Below are 13,801 nucleotides of genomic sequence, written 5' to 3'. Positions count from 1 at the left end.
AAATACAACTGCACACACCAAGCAACAGTAGATAAATTCTTATAATGAACTAAGAATCAGTTCTCTGTCTCACCGTGTATGCTAAAAACTTGCACCCTGTTGAACTTAGAGTTCAACGATCTCTTGAAACATTCGAGGACCTCTAAAGCTATGTGTAACCTGTAATCAAAGGCCAACCTCCAGAGAACGCTAGCTCCTTTACTAAAAACACCAAATCTAAACTAAACTAACGACTTTGATGAGAAAAGGGTAAGAGCTTGCTTGAAGATGAAAAAGCTAACTATGTGAGGTGATACACTTGAATAATATAAACTTATACTTGTCGTTCAATTTCACAATGACTCAAGAAAACCCATGTTGGATGCACAACTTATGGGTTTTGACATCACTTACATAAATGCTTCATAAAAAGGGTCTATCACAATGCTATTTTAAAGGAAAATGAAGAGTTTTCACAATAGGACAACCTTGAAAATATTAAACCATATTTTATAACTTGCTTATGATTATCTTAGAACTGTTTATGTATATGCATGAAAACACTAAAACATATCTTCCATATGGAAGGCAAATACTCGAACTTTATTGAGTATAGGAGCTTTACAACAGTATAAATCTAAAAATGTCTTACTTTGTCTTTTGAAAATATGAGCTTACAATGCTGTAATAGTCACCAAATGACTGAAAATGAGTTACAAGTCTTATTATTCTGCTTAAAAGAGCTGAATAAAGCTACAATGTCTGCAAAATAGAAGCAAGAACTACAGAAATAAGACTACAACTGAGTACTTAAGTACAAGAAAGATTATTAATGCTTGCATTATGTGTCATCATCTTGCCTTGAATGCTTGAAGAAGTCTCCAACTGTTGCTGGGCGGATACAACTGAATTTGCCTCCAAAAAGGTCTTCAAACTGCTCCAAAAAGTGTCTTAAATGCTTGAAACTGCCTTTTGACCATATCCACATCCTTGAGTAGCCTTAAAGAAGCCCTAGATATCTGGAAGTGGCTAGAAAAGTCTATAACTGCCCCTATATTTCCTCCATCATCTTGACAACTCAATAACTTACTCCTAGATTCCTTCCTTCTACCGTACATCTCATCAAACCACTCCAAAAAATTCTCTTCATGATGCATCTACTTGATTCAGCTGCTCTGGGTCAAATTCAACTAATTAAGGGTAAAAAATACACCTCAAACTGTTTGTAACTGAGTCATAAAAACTTCAAACTACCTCCTATATGTGAACCCAACCATTGAGCACACTCTCACATGCCCAACATGACACGTATGAATCATAAATCTTTTTCTTTTGCTCATTAATTACTGGTTACCACTATCTTGCTTTTATCATTATATCTTTGAGCCTATTTCCATTATAAACCTTGATTTGTGTCATTCTCATTCCTCACTTATCTCTGCAAAACACAAATCTTTATCTACTCTTTATAACTTAAAATTGCACTCTTATAGTAATGACCAGTACTTCTTTTCAATTCACTATCTTGAAGTGATGTAGACTGTCTTAGGATGAGTTTTTCCCTACTTCTAAGTCTTGTTCCAATCACCATTCTTACTATTCTAAACCTCCATTCACTGTTATCTGGCTGCATTTCCTTTTTTAATAACAATGAATAGGATCAATGTACTTCATACATTGAACTGCATCTTTGACAATGATGCCCTCATAACTTTTGTGTTGACTGTTATTCTTATAAACCCCTATGCCCTTATTACTTTTATAACAGTCATCTGGACTAATTTGATGCCAAATATTCTTATCTTTGCTTAATACTGTGTATGACTTCTTAAAGTGGTTGTGTCCTTTTGTCATCTTTTTAGTGCCATTTGCTCCGAGTCTGTTCTTGGCATGATCTGTTCTATGTTTGGTAGCATTATGACTATCTCTGTTTTCACAGTCCTTGACTGTTATTGAACTTCAAAAAATGTTCCTTCGATGGACCTATTCTAAGGTACTAGTAATGCAAGATGGTTGTCCCCAACTTCCCTGACAGTAAATGAATCCTTGTAATGCTTTAGCTATGACATTGTGGTGTCTCTGTCTCTGCTTGTTGCGTGTGACTGAGGTTTTTCCGCCATTTATTCCTTTTGACTGCAAATCTTTGCCCAAAACCATAAGACTACTGTCTTTTTATGGATCATTGCCCTATCACGAAACTTAACTCTTGACTTATGATATTTCTATGATCATGATCGAATCTTGAATCAAACATTGTCATTGTGTTTGCTTCTTTCACTATCATATTGACAGAAACTTCTCTTGATACTGTGATGACTGTATCTTATCATTCCATAAGCTGTACTGTCTTATTCATCCACTACTTTATATTTTCAATGGATGCCTCTGTCATTTTTGTATTGCACATGACTTTGGTGGCATATCCCAATCCTACTATGTATCCTTCTTTTACTTTCATTTCCATATGACTGGTTCTAATGACTATGAGGCTGCTTTGATTTCATTCTCCTTTACAATATGATTGCATAATATGACTGTTGTAAAGGTGAACAATAGTCATATTTGGACTATTCCTATCCTACCATTATGCTTTGCCCAAGACAGTCTTGAGGTGCCAACGTGGCTTCTTTTATTGATGCTGTATTCGTAGGACAGTGATAAATTCTTTTCATCTATTTGACTGCAATATAACCCTCCTTTTGGATCACCATTTTGGGAAGTTTATGTACATTTCACTGTCTTGGAGATGTATTTATCTGCATTCACATCAATCCTTCTGGACTGTACCCTCTCATCTGACAACAACAATGAATGCTGCTCATTGCCTGTGAAGCTTGCTTTTTATTTATTATCACTGTGACATCTTACTTTGTCCATTGTTGCACATAATATCTTTTGAAGGCTCTCATACTCATGCAAAGGGTTGTTGCCCTTAATGGTGACTAATACTGCCTTTTTAATCTCAAGGTTGTCTTGGTTGGGACTATCATTACTCTTGACAATATGCTTCCATTATGACCATGATACGAGAAAGGATCGCCTTTAATCTTCACTGTCACCTTGTATCCCTAGGAGTCTTCACTATCTCTTTGGGAGATGAATTGTGTGTATAGATACATGACTACACTTCAATGCTATCATAGGGGTACCGCCAACCTGAGACCTTAATAGGTTTATATTTTACTCTTTTGACTTCAAGAAATTCTACAAGTTTTTCCTTGTCTAGCCAACACCATTGTATCTTTATTGGTCTTGCACTGTCTTTGATGAGTCATGACACTTTAGTTGCACATTACTTTGATATCCTTTTCTATGAATTTGAACTATTCTTCACTATCTAATTATGAAGCTCGAAGGCTGTATTTTTGTTGCAATCTCGGACCTGAGGTTAATTTTTCACAGCCTTCTTGGCATTATTTCTGTATTTTTATCACCATGGCACTTCTGTCAATCATACTTCATGTCTGCTGCTCATTCATTAGCAACCTCTTTTCTTTTTTGCATTGTGCATTGACCCCTCTTTTGATGGAAATCCCATCAAAATATGATTGCTAAATGTTATCTTTTAACCCATACAAGAGCTGTCATTCCTTGACTCAGCCTGTAAGGCCTTCCTATGCCACATAGAACATGATTTATCAAATGTGCTCAGCTAAAAAGGCTATCATTGTGTCATTAATTGAATGCTACCATTTGACTGATCTTATCAATAAAAAGGCGATCTTTAATAAGTCCCTTGAATAATAATTCCATCAATCAAGAACCAAATGCCAAACTCCAACATAAGTGCAACACAAACTTAATGAAATGAAGGATATAAGTTCATGTGTGCCCAAAAAACAAAAACTTAAATGGTCTTAACCTCTACACACTTCACAAACTCTTCTTACTCCTTTGATGCCTATTTTTCCCATGTGCAACGTATGCTTCATAACCAGAAAATAAAGACTTAAGTGGGAATGGAGTAGAACCACGATGCATACCTGGAATCAGGTCTGGAATTTGACAGGTTATATGGTCGTACTTTTAGACCGTATATTACAACTAATACAATTAATGGACCATACTTTTAGACCGTATATTACAACTAATACAATTAATGAACTGTATGTATGTATCGACATGCTATTTTTTTCAAAAACTGTATATGTGACACTTAAAGTTATTAATAAGATGTAAAAAATTATAATAGGTAATATATATTTATATATATTACTTTACAATGTTTATTATAAATATATGAATTTATTTAGAATATTTTAAAATGGTAGGATTAAGATATAATTGTCTCTAATTTTATATTATTTTTATATGAATTTTTAGTATGTTTTTTCTTATATAAATTTAGAAACTTTGTCAATTTATTTTTTAATATTTTTTATAAGATTGTCTTAAATATGAATATAGAAACTTCTAACAATTGAAATGATAAGATATTATCATTTCTATTTTTAAAATATTGTAATAAAAAAATCTAAAATAGTTTCTATTTTTATAATAAACAAGATTTTTGGGTATGAATTTAGAAACTTACAAGTAAATTTAAGATTTTTTAGTGCATTACTAATTTATCATTGTTTATTAAATTATTACATTTTTTTCCATGGAATTATTTCTTTTCACTGCAATTGAATTTTACTCGAACTTCAATTCTGTAAAGCTTAAAGAATTTATATATTACTATTCACAAATTTTAAAAAAATTGACACTTTAACATTTTTTTAAAAACGTAAAACAAAAGGCATTAGAATGACTAAACCGTCATAAAAAATTCATATAACACGCAGGGGTGACCGTCAAATTCCAGGCCTGCCTCGAATCCTTAAAACTAGAAATAAAAGAGTGGAGAACTCCACATTGAAGCTACACATGAGAGATTCAAGGGCACATGGGCACTACTATGCTTGATCTCCCTCCTTATCAAACTCCTACAATGTGTCATCTCCATGCATAACAACGGGTACCCTATTTAGTGACTAGAAGTGAAGGGAAGACTCTATCAATTAAACCCTAGACCTTAGGCTATGTAGATGCAAATACTTTATGAGAAAAAGAGGAGTCTCAAAAATCCACTTTCCCTCCTATTTTCTTTCACTAGACCCACAAGGAAAAAAATCTCTCTTTTCACATCATATCTTTAAAAAAAAAAAAAAACCACCCCCTCAAAGAATGTTGCACATTTACATGCTAAGTCAACATTGTGAAAAGAGAAAATAAATGGGTAACAATATTTTATTGCATTTTATACTATGTTAGGAGTCTTACTAATTTTTTTTAATAGTTTCCTCCTTGAAACACTTCTAAAACAATCTCTCTCTGCAAGTAGACAGTGTCATGGGTCTCTACCTAGAAGTGCATTGTTATTGGGAAACTTGTACTTGAGACTTTTGATATTTTATATGATGTTATGGATTTGATTTTTGTTGCTATTAGGACTGTTATAACAACCTTTGCAATTCGGACCACGAGTAATACATATTTTGGAAACAAATATTTCATGCACATTGTTGAAATTCATATTATAGAAATGAATAACAATAGATCCATACATTACCTCAACCTATGATAAGTCTTTTCAACGTCATGAACTTGTCTACAAGTTCCATGAAATCCATCAAGGAGACATTAGGTTAGTGATAATATCAACTATATGACACTTAAAGAGACATTTTGATATGTATAAAGACTTCTTAAACGTATTAATGCATTCAAGGGGTAGTCTCAAGTAGTAATGACTGATTTTAGAGCAATTTGAAAGGTCTTAAATGACCCTTTTCTCTTTCCATTTGACCCCATCACTTTTAAACTCCGAAAACTCTAAAAAATGTGTCCTATGATCATGGAAAGGAGTTGCAGTAGTTGAGAGAATATAGGGCAATTTGGTGACTTTTTCAAGTTGTTGAGAGGATTTTGAAATATATTTGACCAAGTTGGAGCTAGTTGAGAGCATCTAGGAGTTGTACGAAGATCCTCATCAATAAATGGGTCAAATTATGAGACTTTATACATTTTCCCACCACTTTGGATAATTTTAATGGCCTCAAAAGTAGTAGCGAATTAGTTGTACACTTAGAGGAGTTTGACTCAATAACTTATTTAACAAATGCCATTTATTTTTCAGCACATGCCTTATTGTTTAGAAAGTTGTTGCTCAGCATAAAGCACAACCTTGGGCTCATTTTTGTGTTAGTTCTTGCTATTCAAACCATGAATTGTAACTTGAAACAGGGATATTTTTTGTTTGATTATGTATTGTAACTCATTTTTGGTACTTGTAGTAGTTGTAAACATCTTTTCATCAATAAAATCAAGCTCTTTTACCTTCTCAAAGTTGTTTCAATGTGAAAGTTTGTTTGAGATGATTAATGTAGTCTTGTGGTGATTCTTTCTCCTTGATTTCTGTCTCATTTTCATTGATTTTATGTAGAAAGATGCTTATTTTGTAGGTTATAACTTGTGTTAACCAGGGATAGATATTAGGCTTTGATCTGGCTCCTTCTTAACGCTATCCTTAGTGTCTTCAACTTAGTTATGAAATATTTATGCAAAGTGCATCTAAAATCTTAAGTTGTGTAGTTTTTGGCTTGAGAAAGTTGGTCATACTATGTGTTTAAAACATATAGGTTTTGAAATTAACTCTTTTTGGTGCATCACATTAGTAGTTTTTAGGTTTCATTTTATGTTTTCAATTTTCCCTTTTATCAACAAGTCAAGTTAGATTAGGTAAGCTCCATGGGAACCGACCCTATTTGGAGGTTGACCTCTATTTATCAAAGCCCACACTTTGAGAATATCAAAGCCCACACTTTGAGAAGTATTCCCATGCTTGAACATGTAGTTGAGTTGGTAACTTAACGAGGGTGCATACTTAGTTGATAGCAGGTTGTGGTACTTCCAATAGCCATTACCAGGTGGTCCCAAAAGTTTGATAAAGAGCATAACAAAAGCATGCAATGATGCTCATCCTCAATATTCACACCAACAAAACACAATTGAGCAAAAATCATGTTTGAACACATTTAGATGATTTGCAATGGATCCTCCTTCCTCCATTTTCAAAGAATACAACTTCTAAGTTCTTGGGAACAACTTATTTACCAAGGATTTCCCTTGATAGTTGTCTCCATGTTTCTTCCAAAGTTTAGCTACAATCTTCTCTTCATGGACATTTGAGAGTACTGAATCAACTAATTTGTAGTCTCATCAAACCCTTAGCTTTCTGATCCATAACATCCTAATTGGCTTGTGGTGTAGCATTAGGTTTTGTTGTAGATATGGCAACCCATAGATCTTTATCCATGATCATATGTTCCTTTTTCAACTTTCAAAGTTTGAAGTTGCTTCCATTAAATTTCTTCATCTCAAATATATTGGATATGCTTGCCATTTTATTATTGGAATAATGTTATGCATAAAACTTTACAAAAATCCCACTCAAAAGAGATTAGCACAAAAATACATCCTACCCAACAAAGATAGGAATGTTGGCAAGGATCTGATACCAACTCAAAGGAAGTTTAGGTGGGAAAAATGCTTCCAACACTAATCAAATCAAGAGAGTGAATGCAAAAATTCTTACAAGCCTTAATCATTACAGTTTAGATGCACATAAACACATTAAAAAATAATGCAAACCATAACACTAGGTTTATGTGGGAAAAACACACACTCCAAAACATGGAGCTCAATTATATTACCAAAAAAAGGAGTTACAATACAATGCACAAAGCCAATTCTCTACAAGAGTAATAACAACAACAAAATTATGGAGTAATTCCATCAATGTAACGACATCTCAGAAAAAATATCAACTTGTCATATAAAATACTCTAAGGCACCAAGTATTTATAGAGCTCACACATGAAGAGTAGGTGCCCATGGTTTCAAAAACCACCTCCAATGCCTAGGTGGTTAACTAGTGTCCAAAATAGCAAGTTGTCATAAATAAGACATGTTGCACATAACAATTTCCAAAACCAACACCTACCTCTTCAGCAATGATCAACTTGCTACATGCAAGGTACCTTCTACATAGTAATTGCTAAATCCATTGAGAACAAGTGTTTCCCTTTGCACATAGTAATCTGCCAAATATGAACTCTTACACATTCCTAGCATTAATTAGAAACTTTCACAATTAACTTGTATAGCCCATAAAATTGTCAAGTTGTCACAATTTGTCATAGAATTGACATAGAGACTTATGACACTTGCCACCTAAAATATTGATCCTCCAAGGTGGGTGCTAACTTCCTAGAATATAGGAACTTTGTCATAGTCATCACCTGCCACATAGGATGCCACCTCACTAAGATGTCCCACAAAGTGATATGACAAAATAGAAGTTAGCAACTTAGAATATAATATATGCACCAAATAATTAAATAAATCATCGTTAGGACTCTAAGTTCTAGACACCTTAATCCCAACATATAACACTTTCTATGCAAGGGTTGACCAAAATAATAGAGAAATAAAATGACTCTTCAAAATATTTAGAGCTAATAAAATTAACTTGAAATGAAAACCTTATAATATGAGAGCCAAGTCTAATAGTATGATTGAAGTAAGCTCATAGATTGTAATTGAGCATGTTGTGAAATGTAAATGAGATGGTTAGGGTTATGTACCTTTCTATATGAATTTTGATCGACATAATATTGTGCTTGAAGAGGGGAAAAACTAGGAGGAAGGTTAATTGCATAAATCAAAACACGAAATACAAATGAGCATTCAAAACATACAAAATAACCTTGTTATACCTTGTCTTCTCTTCTTCCTCCGATTGAGCTAAAAGTGGAAATGTGCCCAATGCTCCACTTGATTTGCTCCTATGATGAGAGATTATGGATTGCTCTCCACTACACAAACAAGAGTGATTTTGGATGATAAAATTGGATTGGGACAAGATTTGGGCATTATAATGGTATGATGGATGGATTTTGAATTCAAATGGACAACATAAGAATACTCAAATGTTGGATGATTTGTGAGGAGTGGAGACTCTAATTTATAGATTGGAGGGGCCCAAAATGGAGGGTCAAGACTGAAGATGGATGAAGGGCTAAGATTGAAAGAAGGTGGGAGAAGATTGAGAGGACAAAGTGGGAGATCCAAGAGATTTGCCATAAAGACATTTCTTGTCTCCACACTTCTCAAGTACATGGGGAAGAGCTGCCAAAGTACCTTGGGAAGAGAAAATGAATATAAATTCCTTGGGAGAGGACAAAAGGAATTAAAAATTCCAAGATAATAGAATGTGTGAGGAGAATAAATGGATAAAGAAATTAAAAATTCCTTGGGAAGAGGGGGCATGGGGAGATTCAAGGAATTTGAAATTCCTTGGAAGAGCCAAAGTTGGTGCATTTAAAGTTTGGAAGGTGGGATGGGAAAGCCATTTATGGCAAAGAGTTGACCCATCCCTAATCATTAGGGATGTGCAAATGATTAAGGAGAGTGATTAGGGGGGTTGATGAAGGATCATAGTGCAAGTGAGTGAATTAGGAGGATGGGACATGAGGAGAGAGAATGAGTGGATGAATATAAAATTGGAGGAAATGATAAGTATGATCAAGATAGGATTAATTAGGCTAGATGATAGGATTAAGAAGGGTGATTTGTAGGAATTAGGAGATCAATATGATAACTCAATGATGAACGAATAGTACCTGATGCTCTGCAAAAAGGATTAGAAAATCTGTTTGATGGCAACACACACAAGAGCACAAGAAACAAACGTTAGTGTTAGCAACAAAAGATTATCCTAAACAGGCATATCAAGAGAGATATTAAGCATGAAATAGAAAGCATATAAACATAAAATGAAATAGCTAATCAAGATGCTCATAGTTGCTCCTCCCTTGTTCCTCTCCTCTCCAAGTCCCAAATGAGTGTAGCTCTCAGCAGCTTTTTGCACTATGGATGCTTATGGAGGATTGAGATTTAATACTAAGCTTCAAATATGAAATGAAAAGCTAAATACTATGCTAGAGTAGATAGTGATGCTATGAAAAAGCTCTATGCTAATGCCAGTATAACAACAATACTCTAAAATGCTTCTTTTTTTTGCTTGAGGAGAAGGGTTCTATTTATAGAAGAAATAGGGAAATGAAGGGTTAAGATTGAATGGTTTAATCAAGGGCCAAGTTTGAAAGTTGGGGATCCATGTGCACAATTGGCACCAATAAAATGGTGACAAGTGTCAACATAGGATTGGGTTGAGAGAAGAGGTTGGAGGCATTAAAGGCCTGAGAAGACCTCATGGTTATCTAGAAGGTAAGGGTCAAGTCTAAATTAAGATTACCCATTGGATTAAGAGTTAATCCAAGGATAAACCTTTGTGCAAATGTTTAAGAGATAATCATGGTCAAAGCATTAATGGCCTGATGAGACCTTTGGGTTGGGTAGAGGTTGAGTCAAAACAAATGTTTTAACCATGTGGGAGGGTTGAATTAACCATTAATGGTTATTGGAGACTTTGGGGATTAAGTGGTTGAAGGTTGGAAGCTTTCAAAGGTTATCCAAGACTTTGAGGGTTAATTTGTTGAACACACAAAGCATTAATTGCTTTTCAAAGACTTTGGAGTCTTTGAGAAGTGACTCCAATTTGCTTAGGAATGTGACAATATTTAGGGGATGGATTAGGCTAATTATGAAGGGTTTAGAAGAATTTAGAAGGGGTTTAGGCATGCAAGTGGATTTTGTAGGAAAATGCAAGTGGGAGAAATTTTGGTATTTTCAATTAAAATAAAATCATTTATTTCAATTAAATGGTGTAATTTGCATTTGGATAAATATTCAAATAAATATTAATCTATTTAAATGAGAAAAATGAAGATAAAGCATTTAAAATGCTTGAAGACTTTGAGGGAAACCATTAAAGGCTTGAAGACTTTAAGGAAAACCATTAAAGTCTTAAGAAGACTATAGAAGGAAGCCATCAAGTTTGAAGACTTTAAAGCCATCAAGTTTGAATACTTTAAGGGAAACCATTAAATGTTTCAAGTGGGTGAGGATAAATAGGATTTTAAATAAATAATTTATTTAAAATAGTTGTGCAACTTGCTTTTGTAGGAAAATACAAGTGGGTAGAGGATAAAGGTGATTTAAATAAATGTTAATTTATTTAAATGTGAGAGGTGGGATTTTGGGGGATTTAAATAAATATTAATTTATTTAAATGTGAGAGGTGGGATTTTGGGGGATTTAAATAAATATTAATTTATTTAAATGTGAGAGAAGATTTAATTAAATAAATATGATTTATTTATTTAATTAATGGTCTGAATTTGGTTAAGTGAATTAAATCAAATAAATTGAATAATTTATTTAATTAATAGGAGAATAGGGTTAAGATGAATTAATTAAATATTAATTTAATTAATTATTAATTGATGGTTAAATAATCAAATAAATACTAAGTATTCATTTAATTAAGTGGACAGATTTATGTGACTACAGTACCAAACCGGTACTGAGAGGGGGGAGGTGAATCAGTACAAGCAAAAATACAGTCCAAAATCGGTTTGACAACAAACACTTCAAATGACTGGCAGACAGTGATACCAGTTTGAAACAGAGTGCAACTGGTAAATCTAAGAATGTCTAAGTCAAGCATTAACCAGTTACTCACTTAGCTTTTCACTCAACTTGAGACTACACTACCATTTCACCCTTATGCATAAACAGGTAATCTATCATCAGACCATAATAACAACTAGTTCAACATGTTTTTATTGACAGGCATAAAACACATAACCATCATATGCTTGACAGACAATAGCAAAGTATCACAAGATAAAAGCATCACACATGACACACATATTTTTCACGTGGAAACCCAACTGGGAAAAACCACAGTGGGGATGAATACCCACAAATTGTTTTTGAACTCTTTAGAAGTCTGCTCTGTTAGAAGCCTTGTCTGGTTAGAGACATTACAATAGGTTCTGCTAGGAACTGATACTGTTAGGGATCACCCGGTTAAGGGATGGCTACAATACCCGGTTAAGGGTTAAACCCTGTTAAAGGTTACCTTGTTAGAGGATTTCAAGAACTCAATAGCTAAAGGATTCCGAACTTAGTAGCTTTGAATTACCCTGTTAAAAGATTTTCAACAAGCCGGTTAAGGCTACCCTGTTAAGGGATTTTCCAGCTGTTGAGGTGGTTAGAGATCAATAGGTATTACAATGATTTGGTAACAACACTCAATGCTAATGCAGATCCGCTTAAGCTCCTCTTCACCTTCTGCACTTACACTTTGCAGGTATCACTTCTCTCCTTTTGGTCTGGCAAGAATCACGTATCCCTTCTCTTGGATACAAACACACAACTTTTGCCAATAACCTCAGAAAGAGACACAACATCAACCTTATAGGAAAACAGATAGGTCGGTAGCATAAACCCTAAACCCTAAACATGTTAGGTTAAGGAATTTAAACGGTTCAATCCTGACCGTTGAGCACACTCCATTAAATGCAGTAGATCTTGATCCAAACTCAAGACATTCTCCATCGTCCATTTCCACCGATTTTATGGTGGCTGATAACCCATCACATGTTATCACCGTTTTACAGACTTCGCACATTCCTGAGGTAGATAGGAACAATCTCCCTCATGCAAGATCCTTCACGCACATAGGCTTACATGGCAACACGATTTGTTCTTCTTTACAATGCTAACTCATCACACAATATCATCGATTGAGCCACACAAGCTTGAAGCACCTCAACTGGAAACCCTAAAGTTGAGACTACCAACCGGTAGTCATACAATACTTCCATATGCCGGTTCCCATAACTATATGCTGGTTCATCATGAACAAGCACATCGCTTCACTTTGGCACAAATGCCAGTTCACAGTGTTATACCGGTTCTCACATATGTTGGTTCACACCTCTTCAACATATTGACATCAATGACAACATACAATGTCATTATGTCCTCATACTGGTTCACATAATGCCAACACAATCAATTAATTGGAATTAATTAGCTAATTAGGATTTAGAAGGAATATTGGAATAAATATTTTTAGAAGAACAAGAAATATAATTAATTTTGATAAATTAATTATAAAGGCTATAGTAATAAAATTAATTAATTAAAATATAATTTAATTAATTTTAAGAGAAAAAGGACTAACATAATTAATTTAATTAATAATGTGAAAAAGGATAAATTAATTAAATATTAATTTAATTAATTTTAGACGTCTATAGTGCCAAATAGCTATGAGTTGAGAGCTATGACAATAAATTAGATTAGAAGGTAAACATGAATAGTATTTGAGAAGTTGAGTTCGAGATAGAATAACGATCCTATCTAGTGGTATGATCTTTGTCTTAGGAAGTATGATTTTATCTATCACAAAATTAGGTCTTTGGTACTAACAACATCTATTCACTTGAAAATATTTGAAGTGAGGAAACAATTGTGGTGGTAATGAGCAACATGGGGCTTGGTATGCAATGGTTGAAGTTCACAACTTTTGTGTGCCTTAGTCAATCCCTAATACTAAGTTAACAACATAATCAAAATAGATTGTGCGATTGGATATTAATGTTGATGTAGAGAGAGGTTGTTGTGAACTTACAAACTATTAGAGAAGTGCAAATGTATTGTCTTAAAACATGCTTTTAATGCGACTTTTTTTGATGATCAAAATGACACAAGGGCGATTCTTTTAAATACAAGCCCTATATACACAATTCTAATAATTTGCTACATACACCCATGAAGGACAATTATATTTGAGATTGACAATTGACAGTTATGAAATATTAAAAAATTAAAATTTACAAATGAGAGACGAGATCACAAC

The sequence above is a fragment of the Cryptomeria japonica genome, chromosome 5 (genome assembly GCF_030272615.1).
Source record: "Cryptomeria japonica chromosome 5, Sugi_1.0, whole genome shotgun sequence".
NCBI lineage: Eukaryota > Viridiplantae > Streptophyta > Pinopsida > Cupressales > Cupressaceae > Cryptomeria > Cryptomeria japonica.
The sequence above is the reverse complement of the archived record's forward strand: the minus strand, read 5'-3'. Positions refer to the sequence as shown.